Below are 15,918 nucleotides of genomic sequence, written 5' to 3'. Positions count from 1 at the left end.
CACAGCTGAGGGGGAGTCAACTGATGCAGCGGGTGATGATGTTGTGGATGTTGATGACGATGCTGATGTTGAAGACGTCATCGATGCTTTGAAGGAGTTAGATGAGGAGGAGGTTGATGACTTTGTGGATGTTGATGACGATGCTGATGTTGAAGACGTCATCGATGCTTTGAAGGAGTTAGATGAGGAGGAGGTTGATGACTTTGTGAATGATGATGACGATGATGTGTTGCCCGTGGAGGAAATTGAAAGGATTGGAGAAAATATTGATGTGGTGAATGTGTTGGAAGAAGGAGAGATCGTGGATGACGCAGTGGAACATGAGATTCCAGCTGTTGAAAGAGCAGATTTGGGAGATGAGAATGTGGTAGATGATACGGTATGGGAGGAGCAACCAAATTGGAAAGAAGGGTGTGCTCAATGGTTTGTTAAAACTAAGAAGCCTGCAGTGCCAACAATGTTTAGAAAGACGTATAATATAAAGGGCTATGCAGAGTCGAAGAAAGGTATTATATGCTGGTTGTACGACAAAGAGTTGAAATTATTTGTGATCAAAAGGTACGACGGCATTCAATACTTTAAAAGATTATTGAGATCTCTAAACTCCCTACCGGAATGCGAGGTGAAAGAGTTAGCAAGACTGGGGCTAATTAACAGAAGTAACGATAATATGGCGAGAATTATTGAAAAGATCGTCTGGAAAGAAGCCATCAAAGACAAAAAGTTTGAACTGCTAAAGCCTCAGAAAGGAAGATTGATAGAAGATAAAGATAGGGGAATGAGGGCTGACGGAAAACCATGGATGGTTATGAAGTATAAACCAGTCCGACATCTGAAGGAAGTACCAATGAGAGTCATGCCCAAGAATGTCCTAACAGATCTGAAATGGTGGTATGTGGATTGCGAGACAGCTGAGGCGGTTATGGAAGATGAGGACGAACAAGAAGTTCTTCGGGTTTATGACCCGATGCATCTTGTTAATCTATCGCAGGCTGATCTGGAAGTGCTGAACAACAAGAAGATCTTCTACATTCCTGCTTGGAAGGATCAAGCGAGGAAATATCAAGGAGTTGTGTCGGTTTGTGTGAGAGAAGGGGCGCACGCGTGAAAGTGCAAGATTACAAGACTCAGAGATCAAGATATGAAGCTACTGCCAAGGGGGAGTCTGTTGGTACATGTTTGTCAGTAGTTCATAGTCTAGTATTTGTTATCGAGTCTGTAATATAGTTAATGGTTTGTTTATGTTTTGTTTTGTAAACTAGCGAAGTTATCAGCAAGTTCGCTATGGCGAACTTGCTGATTTAGCGAGGTTACTGACAACTTCGCCAGTGGCGAAGTTGTCGTGTTTAAATACACTGTTTCAGCCGAAACAGAAAAGGACGTGAGTTAGGGTTTTTGGTTACGCTTTGTTTCGTTTTGTTCTCTGTAACAGTGACTTACTGTCACGTGTTTAGTTATTCAATATAACGTGTTTACCTTATAGCTCGTGTTCATTGTTCGTGTATTCAATCTCTACAATATCTACACTCGTACCTATATACGCAGGGATTCCGCACCTGCGTTGTTAGAGATTTCCCGTGTACGATCCGCGTTCAGGAACCTACAACTAACCCTCTCTGACGCCATCGAGTTGGCCGCTGTGCTCAGCGACAACCATGTCAGGGCAGGAACCCTGTTCCTGCGAGGAACCGAAAAGACCAAACTCACCAAGACTGTCCCAGAACCAATAGAAACCAAACCAGAACCCTCAAACCGTAACAACCTCAAGCGCAGGCGCAAAGCCTATGCGCTTACCAACCCGCCCATTGTCCAGCAACCCACCTACCAACCTCCAGTTTACGCGCCTAACCCACTGTCGACCTACCCAACACCTCCTGTAGTCCATAACTATGCCTTAACCAATCCAGCACTCCCTGCCCCGTCAACTAAGAAACCCTACACAGGAAACCAACCCTTTTGCCCAACCTGTAGACTTCACCACCCACCTCAAGTCCCGTGTCGACTTTGTCACCGATGTGGCCGCGCTGGTCACAATGCGGAAAACTGTAGAGTCCTTCCCTCCAACCCAATCGCGCAAACACCACCAACTTACCCGCTAAACCCACAACCAGCATACCCTAATCCACGACCCAGGTCGTGCTATAACTGCGGTGATCCCAGTCATTTCCGGAACGCGTGCCCGAGACTACAAGTTCAGATTACACAAGCGAACCCAGTTAACCAAATTTCGAACCAAGTGACGCGCGGACGAGCTTTTAATATAACCGCGCACCAAGCGCAAGCGAATAATGACGTGGTTAATGGTACATTTTTACTTAACGGACAATATGCATCTATACTTTTTGATACTGGCGCCGATAGAAGTTTTATTTCTCGAGCATTTGAGCAGAAACTCGCGCGACCGCGAGTAAACTTAAACGAAAACTTTTCAGTTGAATTGGCTAATGGTGAAACTATTTTAATAAACTCCGTAATCAAAGATTGCACGCTTAACCTTAATGAACACGATTTTCTAATCGACCTCATTCCTATGCCGCTTGGAAGCTTTGATGTTATTATCGGTATGGACTGGCTCTCGCAAAATCGCGCCGAAGTTATTTGCGCCAAAAAGATGATTCGCATTCCTCGAGAAAATGGTGATCTGCATATCTACGGCGAGAAACCATTTAACGGTCTTAAACTAATGTCATGCACTGAAGCCCGAAGACTTTTGCGGAAGAAATGTGTCGCTTTCTTAGCTCATGTGGTCAAACCCGATGAAGGAAAGAAGAAACTTTCTGAAATCCCCATCGTGCGTGACTTTCCTGAAGTCTTTCCCGATGATCTTTCTGGTCTACCTCCCGCTCGGGAAGTCGAGTTTCGTATTGATCTGGTCCCTGGTGCTTCCCCCGTAGCCAAATCTCCTTATCGACTTGCACCCGCTGAAATGCAAGAATTGGCAAGTCAACTTCAAGAGTTGACCGATAAAGGATTCATTCGCCCTAGCTCTTCGCCATGGGGTGCTCCGGTGTTGTTCGTTAAAAAGAAAGACGGTTCGTTTCGCATGTGTATTGATTACCGCGAGCTGAACAAGCTCACCATTAAGAACCGGTATCCCTTACCGCGTATTGACGACCTCTTTGATCAACTCCAAGGTGCCTCTTGTTTCTCCAAGATCGATCTCCGCTCTGGCTATCACCAGTTGCGTATCCGCGAAGAGGATATTCCCAAGACTGCTTTTCGAACCCGCTATGGCCATTTTGAATTCTTGGTCATGTCATTCGGTTTAACCAACGCACCCGCCGTTTTCATGGATCTAATGAATCGGGTGTGTAGGCCTTTCTTGGATAAATTCGTGATCGTGTTCATCGATGATGTTCTGGTGTATTCTAAAACCAAGGCCGAGCATGAGCAACATCTTCGGTTGGTGTTGCAAAAGCTTCGAACCGAGCAACTCTATGCCAAACTCTCCAAGTGTGAGTTCTGGTCGGATGAAGTACAGTTTCTTGGTCATGTTGTAAACAAGATGGGTATTCATGTCGACCCATCCAAGATTGAAACAATCAAGAACTGGATTACGCCATCCACTCCTACCGAAATCCGTTCCTTTTTGGGCTTAGCTGGTTACTACCGGCGATTTGTTTCGAACTTCTCAAAGATCGCCTTGCCTTTAACAGCTTTAACGCACAAAGGCAAACCGTATATTTGGGGCTCGAAGCAAGAAGAAGCCTTTCTGAAGCTCAAGCGATTGTTGTGCGAAGCTCCTGTTCTAGCTTTACCTGAGGGTACTGACGACTTTGTTGTTTATTGTGATGCCTCCAACCAAGGTCTCGGTTGTGTACTGATGCAACGAGGCAAGGTTATCGCTTACGCATCAAGGCAACTTAAAATTCACGAAAAGAATTATACGACTCACGACCTCGAACTTGGTGCAGTTGTATTTGCCTTAAAAATCTGGAGACACTACCTCTATGGGACTAAGTGTATCATTTACACCGACCATAAAAGCCTTCAGCATATTTTTGATCAAAAGGAACTTAACATGAGACAACGCCGATGGAACGAACTCATCAGCGATTACGATTGTGAGATCCGATATCACCCTGGAAAGGCTAATGTGGTAGCCGATGCGCTCAGCCGCAAACCCTGCCAGCTTAACTGTATCTTGCCGCGCACGCAGCTTCGCTTCGCGCCGATCCAAAACGATCTTGAATCGCGCATTCGTGACGCGCAGCGCGCATCCATCAGCAATGGCAACCTTCGCGCCGAGTTAGCGTGTGGCGCGGAAGCGCATTTTGTCCCTAATCTGAGTGGAATTCTCTGCTATCTCAATCGCATCTGGATTCCCAATGATGAGAATCTTCGCTCTGTCATACTGAGTGAAGCGCACAAATCTCGGTATTCCGTTCATCCTGGTGCTGACAAAATGTACAAAGATTTGCGCCTTTCTTATTGGTGGCCTGGTATGAAAAAGGATATTGCTGTGTTCGTAGCTAAATGCCTAACTTGTTCTAAGGTAAAAGCTGAACATCAACGCCCATCTGGTTTGCTCGAACAACCTGAAATTCCTATGTGGAAGTGGGAAAGTATAGCAATGGACTTTATCACCAAGTTACCCTTGATCGCAAGCAAACATGATAGCATTTGGGTAATAGTGGATCGATTGACCAAGTCTGCCCACTTTCTGCCCATTCGTGAAACATACCGTGTTGAACAACTTGCGCATCTATATGTCAAGGAAATTGTCTGCCGTCATGGTACTCCTTTGAGCATCATATCCGATCGCGATGGCCGTTTTATATCTCGCTTTTGGAAATCTCTCCAATCTGCGTTAGGAACTCGTTTGGACATGAGTACTGCATATCATCCTCAGACTGACGGACAGTCTGAGCGAACCATCCAAACCCTTGAGGATATGCTTCGATCTTGTGTTCTTGATTTTGGAGGTAATTGGGATTCACACCTACCTCTGATCGAGTTCTCTTATAATAACAGCTATCATTCCAGCATCGGTATGGCCCCATTTGAAGCACTTTACGGTCGAAAGTGCCGTTCACCGATTTGTTGGAACGAAGTGGGTGAAGTTCAAATCACAGGACCCGAACTAGTTCAAGAGACAACCGATAAAATCGCCAAGATCCGTGATCATCTGCTGACTGCCAGAAGCCGACAGAAGAGTTACGCAGATCGCAGGCGGAAGCCTCTTGAATTTCTAGTTGGTGATCTTGTTCTCCTCAAAGTGTCGCCCTGGAAGGGTGTTGTTCGCTTTGGGAAGAAAGGTAAGCTTGCGCCTCGTTATGTTGGACCATTCAAGATTCTTGCGAGGGTGGGAAAAGTTGCCTACAAGCTTGACCTACCGCCCGCGCTCAGCAATGTGCATCCAACTTTCCATGTATCCAACCTCAAGAAATGTTTAGCTGACGAGAACCTCCACATACCACTTGATGAAGTTCAAGTTGATGAGTCTATGCATTTCGTTGAGAAGCCTGTTGAGATTATGGATCGCGAGGTAAAGCAAACCAAGCGCAGTGGCATCCCTATTGTCAAAGTTCGTTGGCAGTCCAAGCGCGGAGCCGAGTTCACTTGGGAAAGGGAAGATCAGATGAAGATCAAGTACCCGCACCTTTTCTCTGCGCCACCTACTTCGAGATAAATTTCGGGACGAAATTTCTTAAAGTAGGGGAGACTGTGACAACTGCCCAATCCGACCCGACCCAGGTACCCGTTTTCGAATCCGATTCTTTTTATGATTTAAAATTTAATTATTTTTCTTTTTACAACTTAACATTTAATATATATATTTTTACTTACTAATAATAATATTTTATCTTTCTTGTCGCCATCTCGCCCTTTTCTCTTTCTTGTCGCCGTCCCGCCTCTTTCTCTTTCTTGTCGCCGTCCCGCCCTTTTCTCTCTTGTCGCCATCCCCCCTTTTTTCTCTCTTGTCGCCGTCCCGCCCCTCTGCTTAACCCTTGAGCCTTGTACCCCTTTTTCTCTTAACTCTTTGCTTGTCCTTTGGTTCTTCCCGCCTAAGGATGTCTGCGCAGCTCCACGCGCCAGACTCCTTACAAGGAAGCCTGCGCGAAGACCAACTGTTCCTGCGATACGCGAGGCGAACTGTTCTCGCAGCGCGCTAAGAACGGTAGTTCTTCCCGCGACGCGCTAAGAATTGTAGTTCTTCTCGCAGCGCGCTAAGAATGGTAGTTCTTCCCGCGACGCGCTAAGGATTTGTAGTTCTTCCCGCGGCGCGCTAAGAATGGTAGTTCTTCCCGCGGCGCGCTAAGGATTTTAGTTCTTCCCGCGGCGCGCTAAGGATTGTTCTCTGTCTGCCTTCGCCCTCGCGCGTGCGCTCGAATCTTCTCGCTCTAGACCTTAAGTCTTTTCTTCTGTTTAGGTCAGCCTGTATCTTTTGATATCTTATCTTTTGTTTGAGCTGTAGGTCAGTTCCGATATCTGTCCGAAAAGCCACTTTCGGCGCAGCATGCGCACCAATCCTATTGGTTGACAGAAAAAGTGACTGACATAATCTTTTGAAATCTTCTTTTGCATGCCTTGACCAGTACCTTTATCTGACTCCTCCCATGCTTTATTCTGTAACCTGTCAGCCCTTTTTCCTGTTCCCCGGCTGCCATATCTTTTGGTATCTTTTGCTTTTGGAGTCTTTTGCCTTTTGATATCTTTTGCTTGATTTGATAAGATCTTTTCCTCTTTTTAAGGGATTGTGTTCCCTAGGGTTTCCCTATATATAATACTATTTTCTTGTTATTTAACACTACACACACAAACACTTAAACTCTCATCTGCTCTCTTCTCCTTGCCCTCTGCCGTTGTTCCTCAGCCGCCTCCTCTCTCTGCCTTCGTCTTTTCCCTTGTCCTGCCCAGATTTCCGGTAATATATAATATATAATAATTTGTTAAAGATACATATTACTATGCTAACATATATTCAAGGCATAAAACAAATCATTAAACCAATAACCTCTTATTTATAGGTTAACTTGTGCTTGTTTAAAAGTTGGTTCTTGCATTATCTTTCCACACACCTTTTTCAGGTGAGTAATCTCGTACCTAATCCCTTTTTATTTTTAATGTTTTGGGATGTTCATGTGTTCGTACAAACTTGAGTCTTAAACTTGTTTATAAACTTTTGTCGCGCAAAACCCCATGTGTTATGGACGTAGACTTGGATGTTTATTTGTATGTGTGGATCATTAACCGTCTTGTCGGCCTATTCCGCAGTTTTCATGGATCCATTAGATGAACACGGGAGAACTATCGTTTATGATTTCTCTTTTGTTTACACTTGCACAGTTTTCTTGTTTTTGTGCTCAATTGGGAGCACGGGTTGAACTATGAGCTATGATCTATTAGGCTTGATCACAATCTGATTACACCCTTGTTGAACACCAGTTATACACATGATGCGCGCAGATATTGTTATCTATTTATATGTATTAAACTTGATTTCTCACCGACACGCAAGTGTTGACGTTTTATTTTAACACATGTTCAGGTTTGCTGTAGCTGTTTCTGGAAGCTTGAGGACACATAGGATGTTTTCTTTTCTTTTGGACCTAGATTAAAATGTAACAAGACAAGTTTATGTTATTTGAATATTTTGAGTTATGATATGATTAATTTTATGTTACTTCGTGAAATTGTGTTGCGCGTGCGCGGTAAATGTATTTAATAAATATTGACACCCAAATAGTGTCACGAGTAATGAAACAATACGTGGCGCCCCGATGTATAATCCGCCATCGGTCGGGGTGTTACAGATTGGTATCAGAGCTCCGTGACTTTAGGATATGTGGTTGGTAACGGTTTTTGATTTTCGTAAACCAAAATCGAACCGTAGAACTTCTAAACCGAACCGAACCAAACCGGTAGTAACAATTTGGTTCCGGTTTGGTTTCGCGGTTTGGGCTTATTAGATTTTTATACAAGATGACCAAATTAATGCATAATATATTTTTAGTAATGTTGTCATATGTTTCTATAATTTAACAAACATAAACAAGTCATTAAGAAATAAGCAAAACACAAGTTTAAGCCACAAATTGTCAATTAGAAAACCTATGGATTTGGGTTATTCCCATCTTTTTCTTAACCATTATTGTTCAATTTAGCAATACATAGTAATAAATTTGAACATATATATACATATAAAATATAAATATTTAAAAATTTAAAATTTTAAAACAACTAAATCACCCCATCCGGTCCGGTTTATACGGTTGGTTTGCGTTGTAAACCGTAAACCAAATCGTTCGCTACGGTTTGAATTTTTTGAAACCGACTGACCGATAGTTAATGAAAAAAACCAACCGTGAAACCAACCCGATGAACGATTTGGGCGGTTTCACAGTTTCGAACCAAACCATGAACACCCCTAATTAACACATAACATTATTAGGAATATGTACAATAAAAATTTCCTATAGGTTCACCGATGGACCATCCATCAAACTAAGATAGTTCCCGACAACGTAAAAGTCCAAGAAGGAAAACGATTTGATATTTCATCTTCAAATAGTGAAACGATTCATCGAAGATATATTTGTTACACATTTGAACTCACTGGACAACAAATGAAACGTCCGGTGCGAAATCTTATCTAAAGTCTAATCTGTAACTGACATTGGTAATCCGTCGTCAATAATCTATGGGTAATCAATGACAAATTACTGCTCGTAAAATTCCATTTTTTCCTTATACTTGGACTGTTTTTTTCTTCATGTTGGTAACCCGTCAATAATTACCGACGAACCTTGAAAGTTATTTTTTTTAATTTGTATTTTTCCGTTGCTAATCCAACAAAGATTTGTCCTTCGATGAAAACCCATTTACTAGTAGTTATAGGTATGTTAAAAAAGATTATTAATAAATCATATTCTTCTAATTATTTAAAATTACATATTTAATTATAGTTTAGGCTGGTTGTTATCAAAACTCGTTATTAATTCGTTACGCGCAATTAAATTTTATTGAGAACGTTTACCTTGTCAATGATAGTTGATGATTTGTCATCTTTGATTGATAAAGCCTAACCTAACTTGGTGGATGGATATTTTGCTGGGCAATCACGATCTACAAGTTGTAACACCCCGGCCCCTCGCACCACCAATATTGTCCGCTCTGCCCACAAAGAGCTCACGGATTTGTTTTTGGTTGCCCAAAACGCGTTGGTGATGTTAAGAGGCAGGACATTACTTATGAACCAAGGATCTCTCTTGTCCACGGCCGATGTGGGATAGCCTAAGAGTGGGACGATGTTGTGTTTGCCAAGGGTGTTACAAACAACCCCCCTTTGGACTCATCGTCCTCGATGAGGCATGCCCCATCATCCCGAACGGCACAACCTGGCTCTGATACCAATCTGTAACACCCCGACCAAAGGCGGATTATACATCGGGGCGCCACATATTGTTTCATTACTCGTGACACTATTGGGTGTCAATATTTAATAAATACATTCATTCGCGCACACGCAAAATAGACAGAAGATAACATAAATCAACATAATTCGATATATTATAAGGCAAAATATTCGAACAACAATAACTTGTCTTGATACATTTTAATCTAGGTCCAAAATAAAGAAAACTTCCTACGTGTCCACAAACTCCAAATGTAGCTACAGCAAACCTGAACATGTGTTAAAATAAAACGTCAAACACTTGCGTGTTGGTGAGAAATCAAGTTTAATACAATACATAGATAACAATAAATCTGCGCGCAACATGTGTATGTCTGGTTTTCAACAAGGGTGTAATCTGATCGGGACCAACTCTAAGATTCATAGACTGCCAGTGCTCACAATTGAGCTCACAAACAAGAAAGACTGTGCAAGTGTAAACAAAAGAGAAAATCATAAACGATTGTTCTCCCGTGTTCATCTAATGGTACCATGAGAACTGCGGAATAGACCGACAAGACGGTTAATGATCCACACATACAAATAAACAGCCAAGTCTACGTCCTCAACACATGGGATACTGCGCGACTAAAGTTCATAAACAAGTTTAAGACTCTAAGTTTGTATGAACACATGAACATCCCAAAACATTAAAAATAAAAAGGGATTAGGTACGAGATTACTCACTTGATAAACGATGCGGTGTAAGATAAAGCAAGAACCAACTTTAAACAAGCACAAGTTAACCTATAATTAAAGATTATTGTTTTAACGATTTGCTTTAAGTCTTGATTATAAGTTAACATAATTAATAAGTAAATTATTATATATATAATATATATTACCGGAAAAGCAGGGCAGAACAGGGAGGAAGACGGAGGCAGAGAGGGAGGCGGCAGAGAGAGCAAGGAGGAGGTTAAAATAAGTGTTTGTGTGTGAAGTGTTAGGAAAATAACATTATTATTTATAGGGAAACCCTAGGGAACACAATCCCTAGAAAAGGGGAAAAGATCTCCAAGGCAAACAGAACAAGACAAACCAAAAGATAACAAAAGATATGACGGTTGCAGGAAAAGAGAAAAAGCAAAAGGGGAAGACTGACAGGGAACAGTAAACAGGCATGGGAGGTGTCAGAAAAGGTACTGGTCAAGCATGGAAAAGCAGATCTCAAAAGATAATGTCAGTCACTTTTTCTGTCAACCAATGGGGTTGGTGCGCATGCTGCGCCGAAAGTAACTTTTCAGACATAAGGCAGGTTAGGTCAACAGCACAGAAGATAAGACAACACAAAAGCAAACGGCTAGATTAAACAGAAGAAAACTCAAAGGGTTTAGCGCGAGAAGGCTCGAGCGCACGCGCGAGGGCGAAGGCTGACATAACAAACCTTAGCGCGCCGCGGGAAGAACTATTATCCTTAGCGCGCCGCGGGAAGAATTACCATTCTTTGCGCGCCGCGGGAAGAACTTCCGTTCTTAGCGCGCTGCGAGAGGAACTACAATTCTTAGCGCGTCGCGGGAAGAACTACCGTTCTTAGCGCGCTGCGAGAAGAACTAAAATTCTTAGCGCGCTGCGAGAACAGATCGCCTCGCGTATCGCAGGAACAACTGGTCTTCGCGCAGGCTTCCTTGTAAGGAGTCTGGCGCGTGGAGCTGCGCAGACAACCTTAGGCGGGAAGAAACAAAGGACACAAAAATAAGAGAAGGGGGTTCAAGGCTTAAGGGCGGGACGGCGACAAGAGAGAAAGAAGGCGGAGAGAAGAAGAGGGACGGGACGGCGGAAAGGAAGAGAGAGAAAGAGGCGGGAAGGAAAATATATTATTATTATTAAAAGTAAAATATAAGTATAAATAAATATTAAATCATAAAAGAAAGAGATCGGATCGGAGAAACGGGTACCTGGGTCGGGTCGGATCGGTGCAGATGTCACAGTCTCCCCTACTTTAAGAAATTTCGTCCCGAAATTTATCTCGAAGTAGGTTGCGCAGAGAACAGGTGCGGGTACTTGATCTTCATTTGATCTTCCCTTTCCCATGTAAACTCGGCTCCGCGCTTGGACTCCCAGCGAACTTTCACGATAGGGATACGACTGCGCTTGGTTTGCTTTACCTCGCGATCCATAATCTCAACAGGCTTCTCAACGAAATGCATAGATTCATCAACTTGAACTTCATCAAGTGGAATGTGAAGGTTCTCGTCAGCTAAACATTTCTTGAGATTGGATACATGGAACGTTGGATGCACATTACTGAGCGCGGGCGGCAGGTCAAGTCTGTAGGCAACTTTTCCGACACGCGCGAGAATCTTAAATGGTCCAACATACCGAGGAGCAAGCTTACCTTTCTTCCCAAAGCGGACAACACCTTTCCAAGGCGACACTTTGAGGAGAACAAGATCACCAACTTGAAATTCGAGAGGCTTTCGCCTGCGATCTGCGTAACTCTTCTGTCGGCTTCTGGCAGTCAGCAGATGATCACGGATCTTGGCGATTTTATCGGTTGTCTCTTGAACAAGTTCGGGTCCTGTGATTTGAGTTTCACCCACTTCGCTCCAACAAATCGGGGAGCGGCACTTACGACCGTAAAGTGCTTCAAATGGGGCCATACCAATACTGGAATGATAGCTGTTATTATAAGAGAACTCGATCAAAGGCAGGTGCGAATCCCAATTACCTCCAAAATCAAGAACACAAGATCGGAGCATATCCTCAAGAGTTTGAATAGTTCGCTCAGACTGACCGTCAGTCTGAGGATGATATGCTGTACTCATGTCCAAGCGAGTTCCTAGCGCAGATTGGAGAGATTTCCAAAAGCGAGATATAAAACGGCCATCGCGATCGGATATGATGCTCAAAGGAGTACCATGACGGCAGACAATTTCCTTGACATAAAGCTGCGCGAGTTGCTCAACACGGTAGTTTTCACGAATGGGCAGAAAGTGAGCAGACTTAGTCAAACGATCCACTATTACCCAAATGCTATCATGTTTGCTTGCTGTCAAAGGTAACTTGGTAATAAAGTCCATCGCTATACATTCCCATTTCCACGTAGGAATTTCTGGTTGTTCGAGCAAACCAGATGGGCGTTGGTGTTCAGCTTTTACCTTAGAACAAGTCAGGCATTTAGCTACGAACACAGCAATATCCTTCTTCATACCGGGCCACCAATAAGTAATGCGCAAATCCTTGTACATCTTATCAGCGCCGGGATGAATAGAATACCGAGATTTGTGCGCTTCACTCAGGATATCAGCGCGAAGATTCTCATCAAAGGGAATCCAGATGCGATTAAGATAGCAGAGAATTCCACTCAGATTAGGGACAAAGTGCGCTTCCGCGCCACACGCTAACTCGGCGCGAAGGTTACCATTACTGATGGATGCGCGCTGCGCGTCGCGAATGCGCGATTCAAGGTTGCTTTGGATCGGCGCGAAGTGAAGCTGCGTGCGCGGCAAAATACAGTTAAGCTGGCAGGGTTAATAAATGGGTTGCTGGACAATGGGCGGGTTGGTAAGCGCATAGGCTTTGCGCCTGCGCTTGAGGTTGTTACGGTTAAAGGGTTCAGGTTTGGTTTCTGTTGGTTCTGGGACAGTCTTGGTGGGTTTAGTCTTCTCAGCTCCCCGCAGGAACAGGGTTCCTGCTCTGACATGGTTGTCGCTGAGCACAGCGGCCAACTCGATGGCGTCAGAGAGGGTTGCTGGGTTTCTGGCCCATACAGAATCTTGAATTTCCATGGGGAGACCCCCAAGGAATTTCTCGATGGCTCGGCGGGAAGGGGTAACAAGGTGAGGGACAAGCAGGCTTAGTTCATGGAAACGCGTCGCGTACTCGCGCGCTTCGCCACTGTATTGCTTAAGATTCCAAAATTCTTCCTCCAGGCGCTTAACTTCGTTGGGATGGCAGAATTCTCGCGTAAGAATTTCCTTGAATTCCTCCCATGTCATGCTAGAAGCAGCTTCTGCGCCACGCGCATGAGCTACTCCATTCCACCATGTAAGCGCTCTAGATTCCAGGAAACTAGAAGCATATAGGGTTCGTCTGTCTGAGGGGCATTGGGTGTGGAGGAAAGTGTTTTCAATCTTCTCAAGCCATTGGAGCATCATGGTGGCTCCTTCAAGACCTGTGAACTTTGGAGGGTTACCCGCGTTAAAGGACTTAATGTTATAACTGGAGGTATTGTTTTGGCTCAAGGCTTGGGCTATCGCGGCGGCCATTTCCTGGGAACGTTGCTGTCTTCGCATGCGCGAGGCTTCTCTCCTCTGATGGCGGCGAGATAGCGGAGGCATTCTATAAAAGTTTTAATTTTAGTTAATATCTTGGTTTTAGCGCAAAGTATAACCTCGAAAAGCTTGGTTTCGCGGAGTCAGTTACTGCCAAAAGTTAAAGTAAAATAAATGACCCTAAATGCAGACTTAATAAAGGTAACAAATTCGAATCAAGAATCGACAATTCATGTATCACCATGACTTTCCGAATTCCCAATTTAAAATATACGAGCAAACGAGTATTGGAGATTGACAATTCATGTATCACCATGACTTTTCAATCCTCAATATAAAATATACAAGAAAATGAGTATTGGAGGTTGACAATTCATGTATCACCATGACTTTTCAAGTCTCCCATCTCAGAACATAATCGTAAATGGAAATTGAAAATCAACTATTCATGTATCACCATGACTTTTCGGATTTTCAAATTCAACAAACGAATATGTAAGTAAAATCAATAAAAATCGAAATTCAGCAAAAATCGAAATATCGCGAAATAAATCATAAAATCATATACTGCGCAAGCGCGAACATATTTATAAACAACGAGTAATTAACAATAAGCGCGCAAACATGAGATTTCTCTCATGCGCGAGAAGGGACTCTTAGGTATTCTAGGCCGTTACGTCTAACCACCTATCCTAAAGTCAACGAGCTCTGATACCAATCTGTAACACCCCGGCCCCTCGCAATTCACATGGCGGAAAACTGTAGAGTTCTTCCCGCCAATCCAATTACGCCAACACCACCAGTCTACCCGCAGAACCCACAACCAACCTACCAAAACCCACGACCCAGGACGTGCTTTAACTGCGGTGATCCCAGTCATTTCCGGAACGCGTGCCCGAGACTACAAGTTCAGATTACGCAAGCGAATCCGGTGAACCAGATTTCGAACCAAGTGACGCGTGGCCGAGCTTTTAACATAACCGCGCACCAAGCGCAAGCGAATAATGACGTAGTTAATGGTACATTTTTGCTTAACGGATTTTATGCTTCTGTACTTTTTGATACTGGCGCCGATCGAAGTTTTATTTCTCGCGCGTTTGAGCAGAAGCTTGCGCGACCGCGCAGCGATTTAAAAGAAAATTTTTCAGTTGAATTGGCTAATGGCGAAACTGTTTTAATTAACTCCGTGATTAAAGATTGCACGCTTAACCTTAACGAAAACGATTTTCTGATCGACCTCATCCCCATGCCTCTTGGAAGTTTTGATGTTATTATTGGTATGGACTGGCTCTCGAAGAATCGCGCCGAAGTTATTTGCGCCAAGAAGTTGATTCGCATTCCTCGAGAAAACGGTGATCTTCACATCTATGGCGAGAAACCCTCCAGTGGTCTTAAGCTTATGTCTTGCGCCGAAGCCCGAAGGCTCATGCGGAAAAGGTATATTGCATTTTTAGCCCATGTGGTTAAACCCGATGAAGGAAAGAAGAAGCTTCGCGATATCCCTGTTGTGCGTGATTTCCCTGAAGTTTTTCCTGATGATCTTCCTGGTATCCCTCCCGCTCGTGAAGTCGAGTTCCGTATTGATCTTTTCCCTGGTGCTTCCCCCGTAGCTAAATCTCCTTATCGTCTTGCACCCGCTGAGATGCAAGAATTGGCAAGCCAACTTCAAGAGTTGACTGCTAAAGGATTCATTCGCCCTAGCTCTTCGCCCTGGGGTGCTCCGGTGTTGTTCGTTAAAAAGAAAGATGGATCGTTTCGCATGTGTATTGATTACCGCGAGTTGAACAAACTCACCATTAAGAACCGGTATCCCTTACCGCGTATTGACGACCTCTTTGATCAACTCCAAGGTGCCTCTTGTTTTTCCAAGATTGATCTCCGCTCTGGCTATCACCAGTTGCGTATCCGCGATGAAGATATTCCGAAGACTGCTTTCGGGGTTTGGGTTGGGTGGTGAAATCTACAGGTTGGGCAAAAGGGGTGGTTTCCTGTGTAAGGTTTCTTAGTTGGCCTGTTAAACTCAACACCCGGGTTCGAAAAGCAGTCTTCGGAATATCTTCATCGCGGATACGCAACTGGTGATAGCCAGAGCGGAGATCAATCTTGGAAAAACAAGAGGCACCTTGGAGTTGATCAAAGAGGTCGTCAATACGCGGTAAGGGATACCGGTTCTTAATGGTGAGTTTGTTCAACTCGCGGTAATCAATACACATGCGAAACGATCCATCTTTCTTTTTAACGAACAACACCGGAGCACCCCAGGGCGAAGAGCTAGGGCGAATGAATCCTTTAGCAGTCAACTCTTGA

Source organism: Bidens hawaiensis, unplaced genomic scaffold (assembly GCF_021521415.1).
Source record: "Bidens hawaiensis isolate Kalapana, Puna unplaced genomic scaffold, B.hawaiensis_p1.1 tig00000904_1, whole genome shotgun sequence".
Classification (NCBI taxonomy): domain Eukaryota; kingdom Viridiplantae; phylum Streptophyta; class Magnoliopsida; order Asterales; family Asteraceae; genus Bidens; species Bidens hawaiensis.
The sequence above is the reverse complement of the archived record's forward strand: the minus strand, read 5'-3'. Positions refer to the sequence as shown.